This window comes from Paroedura picta, chromosome 11 (genome assembly GCF_049243985.1).
Source record: "Paroedura picta isolate Pp20150507F chromosome 11, Ppicta_v3.0, whole genome shotgun sequence".
NCBI lineage: Eukaryota > Metazoa > Chordata > Lepidosauria > Squamata > Gekkonidae > Paroedura > Paroedura picta.
Window position 1 is genome coordinate 47,240,505 of NC_135379.1, and position 18,567 is coordinate 47,259,071.

Consider the following 18,567-nt stretch of genomic DNA (forward strand, 5'->3'; position numbering starts at 1 on the left):
ACAGTGAGTAAGATTGTTTTAACAAATGCTACTCATAGTTTAAGGCAGGGGTAGTCAAACTGTGGCCCTGCAGATGTCCACGGACTACAATTCCCACAAGCCCCTGCCAGCATTCGCTAGCAGGGGCTTGTGGGAATTGTAGTCCATGGACATCTGGAGGGCCACAGTTTGACTACCCCTGGTTTAAGGCATTCAAGAATAAAGAATAAAGAACAATGGAAGTTTGAAGACTCCATAGAAGTCTATTCTATATATTTAATTCGCCATATTGGTACCCCAGTGCCTCAGAACTTGCCCTTTGTTAGCTATGTGGCATCATCATCACTGAGCATTAAGGTTACATAAACAGAATCTCAGATGAAACAAATGGTGCCCGATGCTGTTGAAAAGGATGATCACTGATACTACGGCAACATAGTATCCCCCGGTCTCCTCAGATCTTGGAAGCTAAGCAGGATTGGTGCTTGGATGGGAGACCACCAAAGAAGGCTGTGGAGGAAGGCATTGGCAGATCCCCTCTGCTTCCCGCTTGCTCTGAAAACCCCTTGCTGGGGTCACCATAAGCCATTTTTGACTTGATGACAATAAACAGGCTAGTGAAAGAGAGGGGAAGATCTTTGTCACCTCTAAATCTTTGGTTCGGAGGTACTGAAAATTCCTCCATAGCATTTCCTCAACTTATGGAATGGACTTCTGGAGAAGGTCATTTTTGTGGTTAATATTCAGGCAGTTTACAAGCTGGAACATATTTGGCCGGGTAACAGGTAACCTCCTGGGCCATTCTAAGGCATATAATGGTTTCTTTTGTGACTCTAGGGAATTGACATTTTACTACTTGATATTTTATGGTTTTAAATTATGGCTTTTTGTGAGCTTCCTTGAATCCCCCATGGAGGATACGTTTTAAAATAAAACAATTAAAACCTGTCTGGCTGCTGTTGGTCACATCCAGTCAGGCTATTCTGATGATGGCTGCACATCATGTATTATGGCTGGTACACAGGAACAAGGTATTCTGCACGAGCATCCACTGGCAATTTGCTAGAGTACTGATTGGTATGACACACACAGACACTTGGTTTTTCTCCCCTGTTGAGCATTAATCTTCCTCTCTCGAGCAGCTGTATATGAAGCAGCTCTATATAGAGATCTATGAAGCCCCCAGCCTGACAGCAACATCTAATTTAAAGAATACAGTTAAGCAAATAAGAGTTCATCATGTGCATACTTGCAAATGGTCTGCACTTTAAAGAAACTAAAGGTTAGATTTATCAACCAGAATTTATTTGGCAAGATGGCATTTCAGGGTTGCATTTAGCATTCGTCACATCATTTAAAAACTCTTCAGTTCCTGACTGCAGACTAGCATCCTTCCAGGTTCTCAATGATTCTTGCAGGTCACCAAAGGCTGCAACAACAGTGTTGTGGGAGAATGTTTTTATTCCAGAACCAGTCGGCCAGGATGGTGTGCATGTGAGGTCTAAGGCCTCCTCCTTGATTCTTTATCTATATCAGTCTACTGGAAGATTTTCAGAAGGCGTGTTTTTAATACTCCTCCAACACAAAGTAGGCTTGTGCTGGAAGGGGGAATTAAGAATTTGGAAGGGGCTAATTTGATCAAGGAGAAATCATCCTTGTAATTTCCTTTATGCCCCAAAGCCAAGAAGAGGGTGGCCAACCCAGAGCTTTCCTGGTGACAGAGATTTCCTGGTGACAGATCTCCCTATCACAGGACAGGGGTGGCCAAACTGTGGGGCTTTTTGCATGCCTTCAAAATAGCACAATGGTTGCCAATTGAAAACGCTACTGATTTGCTGTTTTGCACAACATCGTCGACAATCTGCCACACACCTGAAACCAATCTGCAAAAAGCGCTTCCTTGTAGCACTTTCAGGGAAATCCCCAAAAGTGGATTCACCCTCCGGAAAGCGATACAGTCCTGCAACCAATCTGCAACACTAGCGAAAAAGACCTGTGCGTTAACATTGTTGCGGTTTCTACAAAGTCCCTCCCCCTGGCTCTCTTCTCTGATCTTCCGGCGAAGCGATCGCCATTTTTTTTTTCTCCGAGCGAGCGGGGATAAACGCACCAGCAAGCCTCTTTCTGTTTAGAGGCTTCCCTGGCTTCAGTCCCTCCCCTTTAGTCACTAAGCACAAACCACAGAAAAGCACGTTTGCTGAAGTATTTTCCCTTTATTTTTTACACATTCATTCAGCCGAAAATCGGGCCCATGAGAGGGGGGGGGTTTCACTCGGAGGAAGCGTGGCAACGATCAAACGATCAAACGACAGCTCAAACACACCAGGCAGCTGGATGGGTCTCTCCGTTGCAACGAATCTACCCAGATTCGTTGGTATGGGTCTGTTTTTTTTTTTTTAAAACCTTTCTTAAAGGGAAAGGGGCTGTTTGGGAGCATGCTAACGGCTGCCCATTGGCTGCTTGACGGCCAGGGGCGGGACGAGCTTGGCAATAGCGCTTCCTTTCTAGCGATTTCTGCCGAGACCGGAAGCCTGTGGGAAACGCTACAAAACGCAACTGGATTCCACTACAAAGGCAGGTATGCATAACGACGAATTCCACTACTTTAAATGGCGATTTTTCATTCAGTGACCAATTTGCAACAAAGATCCCGGTGCGTAAAGCCCCTGTGACTCTCCAGATGTCCATTGACTACAGTTCCCATGAACCTCTGCCAGCCCCATTTGAAGAAGAGTTGGTTCTTATATGCCACTTTTCTCTACCTGAAGAAGTCTCAAAGTGGCTTCCAATCGCCTTCCCTTTCCTCTCCCCACAACAGACACCCTGTGAGGTAGGTGGGGCTGAGAGAGCCCTGATATTCCTGCTCAGAGCAGTTTTCTCAGTGCTGTGGTGAGCTCAAGGTCACTCAGCTGGCTGCCTGTGGGGCAGATTCAAACCCAGCTCGCCAGATTAGAAGTCCACGCTTCTAAATACTACACCAAGCTGGCTCTTTGGAACTTGTATGCAGGGACTGTAAGACAGAACTGCTGCACCATGCCTATGGTTGAGGCCTAAAATGGTGTCAAAACCCTGGTCTCCCTGTTCAAAACACCAACCACATTTATATCAGAAACTGAAATCTAGACCTATATCAACCACCACCACCACCACCATAAAAAAGAAGGGGTTATGGAATTAATTAAGGGATCTATTATGGATTTTAATGTTATAATGTGTTATTAAATTATTTTATTGTTTTAAAAATATCTCCTGCCCTGAGCCCTGGAGAAGGGCAGATGATAAATAAATCTTATTTTTATCATCGTGATCATCTCTTTAAGAAACAGAGGCTCTGTAATACATAGTCTATTATTTTAAAATGAAAATTATGTATGTATGTATGTATGTATGTATGTATGTATGTATGTATGTATGTATGTATGTATGTATGTATAAAATCATCATCTCAGCAGGAGGAAATTCAACATGACCACCAGTTCTTGAAAACTCCGAACATTGTGTTTATTCCATGTGTAAATAAACCAGTGAACAAGTTAATGGTGCCGCAGGCTATGAACATTTTGGGCTACGTCCTCAGGGCCTTGAAATGTACTCAGTGGTGCTGCAAAGTTAGAAAGCAATCTTCTATAACTGGTCTCTAAGACCCAAGCCACACATTCAGGATGAGAGAAAAAGTCAGGCAGCTTGACTTCTGTCTTCATTTCTTATGTTGATACTGCTGTTCAGCAGCTTTTGTGTATGGATAATACTTTTCAAACTCCCATAGGCTGAAAAATAAGCCAGGTGGTGTCATGATATAGTATCAATGCTTCCCTTGAAAATATCCTTTACTGATGACAGAATTCTAAATTCAGCTTTGTGATCAGGGGCACAAGAAACTGCCTTGCTGCAAACATCTTGAGCTTTAGAATGTACTAATATAAACAGGAGAAAAGCTGGGGATCCACAAGGACTTGTAGGGGGCCATCCCACTCCCCCACTATTTCTTCTTTCCCTTCCCTAAAGGCCCCCCCCATTTCCCCTTTTTCTTTTTCTTCTTCTCCTTCCCTCCCTACCCTACCTTAGTCTCTTTCCCTACCCATTGTTGGTTTTTCCTCCTGCCCTACACCTTGCAGCCCCTGCCTGACAAAAGTCGGGCTGAGTTTTACAGCATTGGCCAACAGGCCTGGCTGATTTGCCTGTCTGATTTGTAAACCACAGGGATTGCAAGGGCCACCCAGCTTGCATAGCGGGGATGCAGACCTGAGCCTCCTGGGTCCTAACTCTAACCGCTGTGCAGCACCAGCTTTCACATGGTGGTTGCTGTTGAATAATAGTGAGCAGCCAGGCCTGGTTAGTCATGCAATTCACACAATATCAAACTGCCTTGTAGTTGTTCTCATCTGTAGCCCTTTTAACTGCCAGAAACCAAGGTTACGACTGGCAATACTGTTGTGATTGCCTAGGCGTGGCCATTGAGGGTAGTTGATTCTTTAAAACTGCTTCTATTATCGACGAGGTTAATCCCCACTGTATTTTTAGTTTAGTTGTTTTTTCCCCTCTGCAAATCCGGAGCTTTTCTCAGATTTGTAGAAAGTTTTGTCTTGTCTCTTCGTGGCTCTAGTTTCTGGATTTAAGCATCTACAGATCTGGCCACACTGATAATGAGATATGTTGAAAACCTAATCCCGCAGGTTGCCGCTAATTCCAGAGGTCAGATTCTTGCTAGAAATGACAGTTCTTTGTAAGCCTACTGAAACCAAAATATATCAGCACATAAAATGTCAAAATGAGAATGCTGGACTTTCACTTTCCAATCTTCCATGACTTATCGATGTGGATAGTGTTGTCAAAATCACTGAGGATACTGTGCTGGGAGTTGCAAGATCAAGCTCAGAGTTAGTATTTCCATCCATCTTCATCTACTATTTCCTTCTTTGCCTTCCTAGTAATCATTTGTCGCTGCCCCTCAAGTAAAATAATTTTAATGGAACTGGTTTTATATACATGATCTAATTGTCCTTTTGGAGTGTTAGCTGTACAATTGTTAGAGGCACTAAGACAACGAGGACACAGATTGGAGGAAGGAAGTTTCACTTCACTTTAACCACAACATGGTGTCCAAATTGCCTCCTAGTAGATACTAACTAGAGCATCCACAAACTACAGGAAGTTCTACAAGACAATCATGCGAACACACAATGAGTACATCAGGGCTATTTACTGCAACCCCCATATATATTATCACTTCCAGAGAGGAAAGGCCTAGATCTGAGAGAGCTCCACTTGCAAAGAACTATTGGTGCTTTCTGACCATCTTCAAGGACTTCAAGAACTGTAGCCACGATCACCAGCCTCCAGGTAAGTCCCAGAGTTCTCCCAGAATTACAAATGATCCACAGAATATGGAGATCAGTTTCTCTGGAGGAAATGACTCCTTTAGAAGGTGAATTCAATGACACAACATATCTGCTGAGTCGCGCCAAAAGATTCTAGATACCAACCTAGGAGGACAGCAATCTCAACAAAGACATCAATGATTGTAAGGGGATTGACAGGTCACATCACAGGAAACAAGGGTGTTTGAAGTATAGTGCTCAGGAAATGTCAAATAGGATAAATTATGCTGAATTATTTTATTTTATTATTATTTATTTGATTTCTTACCCGCCACTCCCAATAAGGCTCGTGGCAGGTTACAAAGGTGCATAACCCCCCCAATAAAATTACCCCTAAAAGCAAAAATACCATGTACAAACAATCCAATACGTAGATATACAAGATGTGGCAGAAACATAATACCACTAAATACCAGCCCTAATACCAGCCCTGAGACAGACAAAAAGGGGATGCTGACATTTCACCACCGTCAGAATAACCGGGGGGGGGGGGGGTTCTAGCTCTTCCTTAGCGCGCCAGCCTCAACCAAAGACCTGGCGGAAGAGCTCCATCTTGCAGGCCCTGCGAAATGTTGAAAGCTCCTGCAGGCTCCCTGGCTCTTCTGGGAGCTCATTCCATCAGGTAGGGACCAGGACTGAAAAGGCCCTGGCCCTAGTCGAGGCCAGACATGCTTCTCAGGGGCCGGGTATGACCAACAAATTTAAACCTGCAGAGCGTAAGACCCTGCGGGGGGCATAGAGCGAGTGTCTTGCCAAAAACACCTGATTTTCCGAGGTGATCACCCCAGTGACACAAAAATAATCTACCTGGCAGCAATTTGTGGAGGTAGCCAAAATGAATTGCTATGGACCTACCACTGTCATAATCTGAGATTACAACACTGAATTTTAAGATTGATACAGGAACAAATGTCAGTGTGATTCCAGTATCATGTTTAGGAGATTGAAGGCACTGACATTTCAAGAACCTAAAAGGATCTTAGTGAGGCTGCATCTGCTACTGAAAGGCTCCAAACTGGTCATCCCCATATTATTATGACATGCCACACTTTATAAAGACACAAAGGATTTCAAGACATCACTTGTAGAGAAAACAGTCTGCTTGCCCAGAACTGAGCAAACTGTACCAGCAGAGAGCTGGACCATGTGGCATCTCTCCCAGAGACAAAATATACCCACCTGACCCACTTATGGCCCCATCTTTCTAAGTAAACCAGGGTTGAAACAGAACATGTCTACCTTGCAAAAGATTCTACTTTCTGATTATTGATCTTTTTTTTCAAAAAATGTATTAAAGACACTGAGAAGAAAGGCTATCAATAAATTGAAGCCTATTTTTGCTCGAATATGGAATTCTTGGGTATGTCATCTCAAAGGATCCCATTTTTCCTTCAAACTCTTTTGGAGTTTCACTGAAATCTGCTGATTTCGATCCTACCCCCAGAGCAACAGAGAAGTAGAAAATGCAGTTTAGTCCTTTACATACTACCTCTGCAAGTTTACCAACCTCTAACTCAAGCTAGTAGCATGGTAGATCTCTCAGGACATGGTTTTAATGCAAAGGAGCTGTTGATGCAATGTAAGCTACACCTCACAACCCCAAATTTTCCATTACAATAAAATCCACATTGGCTTCATTTTCACAGCCTGTGATAACAGGACGTTCATCCTAATGCGGAATTATCTTTGGCAACCAGCATCTCTGAATATGGAAAGCAGGAGAGTCTTGGTTTGTTTGGGGGTAGACTTCTTATGGCCTAGGTGATATTGATTCATGTTCAAATAAACAGGTAAAGGTATCCCCTGGGCAAGCACTCAGTCATGTCTGACCCTTGGGGTGACACCCTCTAGTGTTTTCATGGCAGACTCAATATGGGGTGGTTTGCCAGTGCCTTCCCCAGTCATTACTGTTTACCCCCCAGCAAGCTGGGTACTCATTTAACCGACCTGGGATGGAAGGCTGAGTCAACCTTGAGCCGGCTGCTGGGATCGAACTCCCAGCCTCATGGACAGAGCTTTCAGACTGCATGTATGCTGCCTTACTACTCTGTTCCACAAGAGGCTCCACGTTCAAATACAGATGTGTATTCTTCCATTCATGCCAGGCCATGTCATGCGTAGTCTACACCAGGTCATAATGAAATATAACATTATGTAAAGGTCAACAGAGAACGAGGAATGGTTTTACGGAGCTTGTGAAGATTTGTAAAATAAGATGCCATTGGCATTAGTGAGATGCTGTTGCTGATGGATTATCTTGTTGAGTCGTTTTGTGCAACCACCACTCTTTAAATCTGCTTTGACTCCATATAATCTTTTGCTCTCTCTCTTGAAAAAAAATCTGTTGAGAAGCAACTCTTTCCCTCAGCTTCGTTGGTGCTCTCTGTGTTTCCAATAAGGAGAGGAGGTTGGGTCTCAGCCAACACAGCCTCCCAGGCAAGAAATGATCAGAAACCTCCTTGGTGGAGTTCCATTCAAGTGTTGACCATGGCCAACCCTTCTTCACTCCCAAACTCTAACAAGCTCAACATAATCTGAGCTATTTGGGCTGCTCTATTTTTAATAACTCTGTGACTAATACTAGTTGTTTCTTTTATTGATACTTCATGCTATTTCCCTTTGGAGGACACATATATGCTCAGTAGCTGAAGATCAACTGAAGACCGCACAAGAATTTTCTGCCAAGACCAGTACAGGTCTGTTTTGCCTATAATTCATTAACTTTCAAAGATCTCTTTTGTTTTAAAAATACAACCTGGAGTTTTTTAATTAAAGTGAAATCACCTTACCCCTCATCTGATGATTAAGTAATAAATCATCTCAGCCAGACAGCAGTTGTTTTCTTGGTGCTATATGGAATTATAACTGAGCATCACTCATGATTAAAGACACTTCAGGGGCAAAGTAGGTGTTTTTCATATATAAAGGCTCAGCTTCAGTCTCTGGAATCTCTTTTCAGAGGAGCACAAGACTGGGAAAGGACTGTGCCTGCAGTCCTTGAGAGCTACTGCGACACTCGGCAAACAGAAATCTTGTCTAACTTAATATATCTGAAACAATGTATTTTCGGACCTGGGGGCATTTGGGTACCCCCAACAGCCTCCATCCAGTTAACACTCAGCTGGAAAGCTTCGACTTCTTCAAGTCAAGTATTGTGGAAGGAAGGTGGTGCATGAAGCCCATTGGCAGGGCTTTGCAGGAGCACATAGGAACCTGATGCTAAATTAGTGTACTTCTTGAAAACCTAGGGAGGTCTGTCTATAGATGGGAAGTTCTCTGGAATTACAGATTATCTCTGGACTACAGAGAACAGCTACCTGGGGGAAAATGGCTGCTTTGGACCGTATGGCATTGTTCCCCCCTGAGGTCCCCATCCTCCCCAGGCTCCATCCCCAAATCTCCAGCTGTTTCCTAACCTGGATGTGACAACCCTAATCCCCCCATCCACGCTAGTTCCCAGGGGGGACCTGGCAACCCTTTGAAAACCCCAAACAATCTACCTTGCGCTACACAATGGTAGCATCCAGAACATCATTGGGATCCCCCCCACTGGAAACCAACATCTGGAAAAATAATATATGCCATCAGTTGATCTTGTGGTTCAATAGTTGTTAATCTTAGTCATGAAATGTTGGTTTTTATAGTTTTATGAACTAATTGTTGATTTACTGTTCTGTTGTAAACCATCCCGAGGCGGATATGCTGTGAGGGGCAGTGAATAAATAACAAAAATAAATAAAAAATAAGAAAAAGCAAAACCAAAAACCAATCATAATAAAGAAACTACTTGGGTAGGGTGTAGGCTTGCCAACCATGGGTTGGGAAATTCCTGGAGATGCTGGTGGTTGAAGCTAGGGAAGATGGGGTAAGGGAAAGGGAGAGCCTTCAGCGGGTGATAGTACCATAAAGTCTAACTTCAAAAGCAGCCATTTTCTCCAGGGAGACTGATCTCTGTGGCCTGGAGAACAGCTGTAATTCTGGGAGATTCCCCAGGTATCATCTGAAGATTAAGAACCCTATAAGGGCAGCAGGTTGCTTTGTTTTTGGGGGGGTTTGTTTTGGTGTGTGTATCTTACAGTCAGGATGACTTCATGGTCCTCGTGGTGTGATTTGCCTGCCCCCCTTCCCGGCATCTCCAAATACTGAAAGGGATTTGCATTCCCAGGTGACAAAATTCTAACAGATCCGTTTATTCATTTTTTGACACCATCTAAACCAGGGGTGGTCAAACTGCGGCCCTCCAGATGTCCATGGACTACCATTCCCATGAGTCCCTGCCAGCTTTGCTGGCAGGGGCTCATGGGACTGGTAGTCCATGGACATCTGGAGAGCTGCAGTTTGACCACCCCTGATCTAAACACTTAATCTCAAAGAAAGTTTGATACTTCAAGAATGTGATATTTAATAAAAAAATAAATTTAAAGCCATTGAATTTGTTTGGTAACATGAGTATCACTGAAGTCTCTCTTGTTTACGAGGTTGACGTAGTCTCGTCATCATGACACACCAACTGTCCTGTTATTCACTGACACTGGAATCCAAACCCTAGTTAAGTGGGCTGACTTCAGTACGCTGTGGCTCTGACAGCAAGGGAAAATGTTCTATTATTATTATTATTATTATTATTATTATTATTATTATTATTATTATTATTATTATTATTATTATTATTATCATCATCATCATCATCATCATCATCATCATCACATCATACAGTGGCAGTAATCACAGTTCTAATCCCAATTTCCCGATGTTCAGGATGGTGGGAAAACAACATTTAACATTTAAGCATTTAGAGAGAGTGGCCGCCAATCCGGTAGATCTAATATAACAATCTTGATATTAGAGATCTCAGCATCTAAAACCCTGCTGTCAGGGCCAAGCTGCAACCTATCATTTTAAAAAAGCAAAATCCTAAAAGCTCTTCCATAAGAATGTGAGCAATACCTGCAGAGAGCCAGCAAACGGAAGTGGCTAGCACTCTCGCCACTTGGCACTCCATGGCCCCAACAGAGGAACCAAGGCGATTGCAGCAGACTCCAAATCCTGGCCTGACGCCAGATTGAAATGGGTCCAGAAAAGCCATCTCTTCCAAGACCCCCTGGAGCTAAGAGGCAACAACCCTGTCTAGCATTGTGCTCAGGAATGGAAGACTGGAGTCTGGCCAGACATTTTCTAACATAGTAACGCTCTCCCCTTGTTGTCTTTCCCCTTCCCCACTCCAAGAAAAATAGGTCAAATCACTGCCTCCTTAAGGAGAGGGGATGTGAGTCCTACTCTCAGGAAAACATTGGCCACTGCCCTTACCCACTCAGCCAGACCCACAGCTCTGTTTTTCCTCCCTCCACAGAGTTTAATATATGATTCTGCTTGCATTTTAAATTTCATGTACTCATCATCTCCTTTATCTGGATAGATTCAAATGAGTAGCCGTGTTGGTCTGAAGTAGCACAATAAAATCAAAGTCCAGTCGCACCTTTAAGACCGACAAAGATTTATTCAAGGTGTGAGCTTTCGAGTGCAAGCACATAGTCTGGGTTCCATGTGAGGGACCGCCTTTCACCTTATGCCCCCCTCAGGGCTTAACACTCTGTGGCGACTAATTTATTGGTCATTCCTGGCCCCAGGGAGACATGCAGCGAAGCTACCATGGGGGGGGGGGGCTAGTAAAGGATGATACAAAACCTTTTTCACATATTAAGAAGAGGGGGCATGCCGTACTCCTGGAATAGTGTGGTTTGAGCTGAAACAAAAAAGAATGTTGCTGGCTAAGTCCATGGAGAGAGGACACTCCAGAGACCCAGGGATGGGCTGTTTTGGAGTCCCCCCCCCCCAACAGGCAGTCCTATATCTCAGTGGTCCCCAACCTTTTTATCACCGGGGACCACTCAACGCTTGACAATTTTACTGAGGCCCGGAGGGGGGGTAGTTTACTCCTCTACTCTCAACCACTGCCCTAACGCTCTCTGATCGCTATGGTAATGTTTAAACATCCAACAACAATGAACATAAGGAACATTTTATTTTCATGGAAATTTTAACTCATGACAATGACAAATCAATGGGAACCCTGAGCTTGTTTCTCTGCAACGAGATAGTCCCATCTGGGAGTGATGGGAGACAATGACACCCGAAGTGTGTTGTAAAGGGCCAGGGGGGATGAAGTAAAGGGCCGGGGGGGGGGGAGAAAGCATCCTTCGCGGCCCACCTCCAATTAGTCGACGGACCACATGTGGTCCGCAGCCCACAGGTTGGGGATCGCTACTATCTAATCTAGCTGTCATCTGCTTGCTAAATTTCTATAATCTATAAGCCTCAGCAAAAGCTAGGGATCAATCATCACTTATTTTAACTCTTTGCTTGATTGGAAATCATAGCAAGAATTGTCCCACGGCAAGACAGCACTTGCTTATTTTCCAAGTAATTGTTGAAGTGAGTTGTGATGGACAGCACGTTAAAAACCAGGCCCCAAGTGCTGAAGTAATTGCAAACTCTATTGGAATTAGCTGCACTACAGCAATTATGTGATCATTATATGCATCAGACTCCAAAGATTAAGGCATATAATGAGTCTGAAAATACAGCACAAAACAGCAGAAGTTTATTTGCCAGATATAAAGCCATGTGTTTAAATGCTCTGAAAGGATGCAATATAATCTTACTAAATATTGACTCACCCGAAGACACACTTCTGCACATCCTTGTGTCTCTCCTAGCTCTTAGAACTTCTTGTTTGAAAAAAATATTTGACAAATTTGGAGAGAAGCTATAAGAGCTTTGGTCAGAGAAGCAAATTTTCAGGCGTTCTTGGTGGGTTTGACAATCCTGAATTATTTCCCATACACACATATTTATATGCATAATAAATGGGGATTCAGTTCCTATGGAAGTCCATAGATGCATCTTTAATTATAAAACAAATCACAGGCACCACTGAGCATGTTGCTATGCACCATGTGATTTGATCTACTTGATCCATTCAGGAACACTAGTTGTTCTACATGGTATATTCACGTGACTTATCTGGGACTGGAGCCATCAACCAAAAATTGGGACATTACAGAGTCATCAAACGCCTTCTGGTTATTCATTTTACAAATGTTATATCATGGCTACCAGGGCAGCTAACAAATTAAAACAGACATAATAAAGGCACATTTTAAAACCATCAGAAACAGCCCCTCCAAACAGACCACTTCAAAACAATTGGAATTGGAGCTAAAATGCCTATGAAGACATAAAGCCATCAATTAACACATTGAGCAGGAAGACAGGATCACCAAGGAAATGCCAAATGGAAGGAAAAGTCTTCACCCACTGGAGGAAGGCTGCAACTGAAAGGGACAAGAAAGACTACACAGGGGGGAGAGTTCGAGTTTTGATGCCATGACTGAAAAGGCTGTTCCCTGGGTTGCCTTCCACCAAAGGAAGCTCCTCCAACAAGCATTTCGGTTGAGGTTAACCAAAGCTGAATAATATCTACAGGGCCCCGAACCTCCCTCCCTTGACCCCATGCAACAGATCGGACCAACCATGGGACTGTTAGATTGGGTCTGTTATGATCCGATAAGAGAAATTGCACTATTGTTGGAATCTTGGAATTACAGTTTACAATTTATCCGCTAAGGCTCAAGGCAGTTCACGTAGAACGTAACAGGACAATCATAGAATCATAGAACCATAGAGTTGGAATGGGTCATGCAGGCCATCTAGTCCAAACCCCTGCTCTCCACAGGATCAGCCCTAAGCATCCTAAAGCAATACATCAAGGTAACAGTAATAACAACAATCAACATATAAAATAACATTCAACATAGTGAATCCCTCCCAGTTTAGTATTATCTGCAAATTTAATAAGTATCCCCTCTAATCCCTCATCCAAATCATTTATAAATATGTTGAACAACACAGGCCTCCTTGGGCACTCCACTTGTCACTGTTTTCCAAGAGATGCTGAACCATTTACAAGTAGCCTCTGGGTACGATTTGTCAACCAGTTATTGATCCACCTGACAGAATTAGGATCCATACCACATTTTACCAACTTGTCAACAAGAATATCATGTGGAACCTTATCAAAAGGTTTACTGAAATCCAGATAAACTATGTCCACGGCATTCCCCTGATCCAGCAAGGTAGATACTTTCTTGAATAAAGAGATAAGGTTGGTCTGACATGTTCTTGCAAAACCCATGCTGACTCTTAGAAATCACAGCTCTCTGTTCTAGCTGCTTGATTGTAAGCCGTGACTTCTTCGGGAAGTATACAAATGTAATCAATAAAGTAAATAAACACCCTCCCTCTGTTACAAAAGAGTGGAACAAAAAGACTATCAAAAGTTCTATAAAAAAGAAAATGCAACAGGAGTAAAATTATGCACAGAAATGGCATGCACCTTTTCCTCTTTGATAATGTCTGTTTCCCCGCATAAAACTTTTATACACCTGTTTTGCCTATCACAGTTGAAGATGACCATATCGTGTATGCAGGCTCCCCTACAGTGTTAAATCAGCTGCTGCATTGCCAAAGGATTTAGCAATAATAATTTCTTTCTTTGCTTATCACAAAATTAAAATTACTCTGGCCACTTAATGTGTTTACAGAAGCAGGGGCAGTGGGGTGAAATGGTAGGATGGCTTAGAAAGGCAATTGGTTTTTTTCTCATGAAAGGCTGTGGAATAATTACAAACTAAATACCTAGGACATTTTTAGAAGGTTGTGGCAGGGTACTTTATGGGTGTAATGTACTATATAATGCAAAAAATTATACGACTAACAGATCAATTTCCTCTGAAACTGTAAATAAATGTTACAAAAATACAGTAGAAGTTACATATTAAACTACCAAGTTTCTGGTTCTTTTCCATGCATTGCTGTGCACCAGTTTTACACCAAAATTAAGGCACGGCCAAATGCAGCCAGTTTTACTGTCCCTTTTGTTTTTTCACATGAGGTAAATATCACCCCTGCTTTGTTAGTTCAGTGTTACCTACAAGGCATCTGAACAATCAGTTTAAAGTGGTGAAATGCTACATCTACTTTGGCCCTGAACTGTCTAGGACTACCAAAAGCCACATGACCCATTTAGAAACTATGCTCACTTAACAGACATGGCTACAATAAGACCTGGAATAGACACTGTTGAGTAGCCATATTTAGAGGTTGCCTGGGAGAACAACTTGCTCTGGAAACTGTACCTGTCCTCAATGAATGCATCTTGGGCTTCCATCTTTGGAATCCTCTTTCTTTCCACCTGCCCATCCACCAACTTTCAGTGTTAACAGCAGACAAATCTCCAGAGAAAATCCCAGAGCAATAAGACCCAAGATTTAGGTTCTAGATCAGGCTATCTCAAACAAGTTTTCATGAAACCCTGGGGTTTCCCCAATAGCCGAGAGTTCATTATTTCTAATGGATTTTAAAAATGTGTTAAACATTTATTGGGTGATATGACCATATATGGTCATTTTGACCCAAAGATCACTCCCAAAATGGCCAATGATTGGCCTGGAGGAGATGGAAAGGGGAGGGGGCCCAGATGGGTGTGTACCCAGCTATGCTTCCTAACCATATTCTGAATGATCATGCCAATTCTGGGGTTTCTCGAAGCCTAAAGAATGTTTCAGGTGATTCTCAATAGTAAAACAGTTGAGAAAGTCTGCTCTAGACTTTGATGACCACCTATAGAATCTATGAGCTAAATCTTTAGGCCTTACAACTGACATTACACTTTATCCATTATTTCCTGTTATTATGTTTAGTGAAGTGAAGTGCGGAGTAGCAAGAATGGTGCCTGTGAGTGGGGATGGGCATGGGCCAGAAAAAATACTTCTCCATTCAGTTCATGTTTTGTGGCTCGCCTGGTTCACAAATCATGAACCATCATGAACTTTTAGCCACCAAATGAACTAGTTTAGTTTGTGAGGTTTGTGATGCAGTAGAATGCCCCCGTGGTGTGATAAAGACACCAATCTCAGATAAGATCTATATGCCCTCCAAGTCTGGTGAGGATTGAATTGATGGGGTCTGAGTTATGCCCTTCCCCCAAGAAGCTTCCCCCAGGAAAGGACTTTCTGGGGAAATAACAGGAGGTTCAGGAGTGTATAGAATTAATCATGCTTTTAGGGTTATGGTGATTGTTTTATGGGGTGTTTTAAATTGTTATATGATGTTTTATTGTTAGCCGCCACGAGCCAGCTTGCTGTGAGTCGTGGGATAAAAATCTAACTAATAAATACATACATACATAAATAAAAAATATATGAGCTAGAGACATCAAAGTTGCAGGCGACCTCCTCTGGATGCTCCTCTACATGCCTTCCAAGTTCCAACCACTCTGTGGCTGTGAAGTTTCATAAACATTTAGATTGAGTGGAAACAGTCTCACTGGAAATGTATCCATTCACAAACTGCTATGAACCACCACAAACAGTTTGAAACTTCATGAAACATTTGGGCTGGTTGACATGCCATGAACTTCAGTTCAAGAACCGGCCAAAATTCATCATGAACTGTAGTTCATGAGCAGGTCCATGTCCATCCCTACCTGTGAGGGGATCAGTTGGAAAGACTTCCTCCCAGTTATATCATTAAAAGAGTGAAGATGACAGGGGCCTTCTTGATTTGGAACAGAGATGACTAAAACATCTATTAATTCAGGATCAATACTCAACTAACTCCAAATTCAATCAGATCCATTCGCAAGCAGACCAGTGTGGTGGGTCAATCAGTAATGGAGACAAACATTTTGAGCTGATAACTAGAATTCAATAATAGAGATGAGGGATTGAATGGTATACACTCAGATGTAGCACAAACACATATCAAACATGTGTGGTTCAAACAACTAAATATCCATGTTGCATCAAAGATAACTTAATAACTTAATAACTTAATAAAAGTCTAAAAGTTAAGACTCGGTTAATTCACATGGTTAAATAAAAGGTTTTGTTCCCTTTCATCTGTTTATATTCTAGCTAAATGCACCATATATTAGAAACGTTTTTCCATAAGGAGTTTTCAGGAAACCTTTCAATTGTGAGTTAGAGGTGTTTCAGCATGTGTGCAAAAAGGATGGGTCATTTAAAACCAAAACAGTGACATGTCCCCTTCCTTGTAGTTCATTCCACAGATCTGATTTGTTGTTAATCACATTATTTCCCCAGGGACTATTAAATGGTGATCACCATGTTGGAATTATTGCAGTGGGGCAGGGAAAAGAATTGTTTCATTTAATGGAAAAACCACAACAGGCAGCAAATAGACAATGAGCACAAGGTTGTGAGAGACAACATGGTTTTCAAAAGAATCATTTCCATTCAGTACACCAGTGAATAAGGATCCATATTTGAAATCACTGCACTGCGGACATGTGATATTTCTCTTTCCATTCCTCATTCAGAACTTAGCTGTATATAACATCAACTCCAGTTGTCTCTCCCCCCCCCCCCCGGTAACAAAATCCTTACCCTTCCAGGAAGACAGCAGTAGTTCCATTAACAATTTTTGTCTTGGAATTTCTCCTCCACTTCCTTTCCCCTGCTGACTGTCCTTTAGAAAGCACCATGAATGGTGTGTGTTCCTTCAGCCATCGAGACAGATATGTCATGGGCTGGATGGCGGGGCAGAGGGGGAGAGAAAAAGTTGCAAAGCCCCTTTCTGGTATAATAGCGAAGGCCGGTGCCAAAGCTGCAACATAAGTCCGTACCAGATTGCAGGCGCTGTGCTGATTTAGCACCTGTCGCCAGCCGTAAACATTTGACAATCAGCTGTTCAGCTAATATTAACCAATGAAATGTCTAGTTAAAAAGTGGCAAAATCAGAGTCAGATGGCTGTGCACAGATGTGTAATGCCCACACAGATATCTGGACAGTATATTATTTAAGATATGTCTCGTATAGGATTGCTTTGTACTCCACTGAGGTTCCTCTTCTCCACCAACCCCAAGATCTACCCCCTCCCCCCCAAAAAAAAATCTTTCCCAAGCTGGAAGTGGCTACCCTAGTGAGAGCTGTAGGATGCCTCTTGGTCTTGCTAGGATTAATACTGTGAGAAACAACAGGAAGGAACTCCTTGTTGCGGTATTTTATGTTCTCAGGATTCTGAACGATCCTTATGGTCCTGGCATGACAGGAGCTCTCCCTTCCCTGTTAATCATATTAGCCTGTCTAGACTATCACATATTGGATTAAAAAAAGAAAAAGAAAACGTACTGCTTGCGTTGATTTGAAGCACTGACCATCTATCGTTCTGTGCACTGAACCCACAGTTTGTTTGATAGCAATAATGGCTGAGGTAGGGAGCTGTGTGTGCTAGAACTGAACATTCTGGTAATTCGCATTTCTTGTTTGAAGAGCCAGCTTCTTGTCGTATGGATGGGGCACCGTCTCTATCTCTTCACAAGCCTCGGTTCGTTCCCGGCTCTCTAAGGTTTGATCTCTGTGGCACTTGCAAAGTCTAAAATGATATTATATCTCTAAATAATAATAATACACCCAAACTTGGAGAAGGGGAAAGCGTTTGCTCAAAGTTTCACTATCTGTCTTTTGTGGGTTCCTCCCCCACTCTTAGATCATTAATTTCGATATCCTCCCATGTTTCTTCCATCACACAACAGAATTGCTGATACTCCCCTGAAGCAGGTGGGTATCCTTCATTTGCTTATGTTATTCAGATTAGGTAACAATCAAATTGGTCCTGCTGACACCATACCTGATCGCCTTTCCAGGTCTGTAACGCCAAATCGTAGAAGAACTATGGAAGTTTCTGCTGTTGAAAGTGCAGATATTAGGTAAGCCTGGTTTATTAAGAAACAGCAGTAACCTGTACTGCGCAAGACGGTTTTTATGGACACCCCCCTAACCTCCACTTCAGGCAAATTTAACGGGAGTGTTCTGCTTTAAAAAATCAATGGTCTGATGTGGCTTTTCATGTAATGTACCATAGAGGTTCTCTAAAGCGAGAAGTCTTTATGCCAAGCTAATAGCCCTATGCATAGCAGCAGCACAAACTAATGACTGATATTTGCAAACTCACACACAGAAGAATCGTTCTGGAATCCAGCTATTTTATGAGTTATCAGATGGGCAAATTTAACCCCTCAAGTTAAGAGTCCATTCGTTTAGAAAACAACAACCCAAGCCCTACAAGATCAGTGTCCATAAAAAGGTTTTTTTTTTTTTAATAGCTAAAGTCTTCTGGCTAGTAACA

General features: G+C 42.5%; 1 protein-coding gene across 1 annotated transcript in view; it reads right to left on the reverse strand.

Moving 5' to 3' along the window:
* ARPP21 (cAMP regulated phosphoprotein 21) overlaps positions 1–16,985 on the reverse strand; it is a 264,546-nt gene extending 247,561 nt beyond the window's left edge. Inside the window, exon 1 of the mRNA XM_077304025.1 lies at positions 16,826–16,985. The gene's annotated coding sequence lies outside the window, so the exon portion shown is untranslated. The remainder of the gene's footprint in view (positions 1–16,825) is intronic.
* Positions 16,986–18,567: the final 1,582 nt, after the last annotated feature.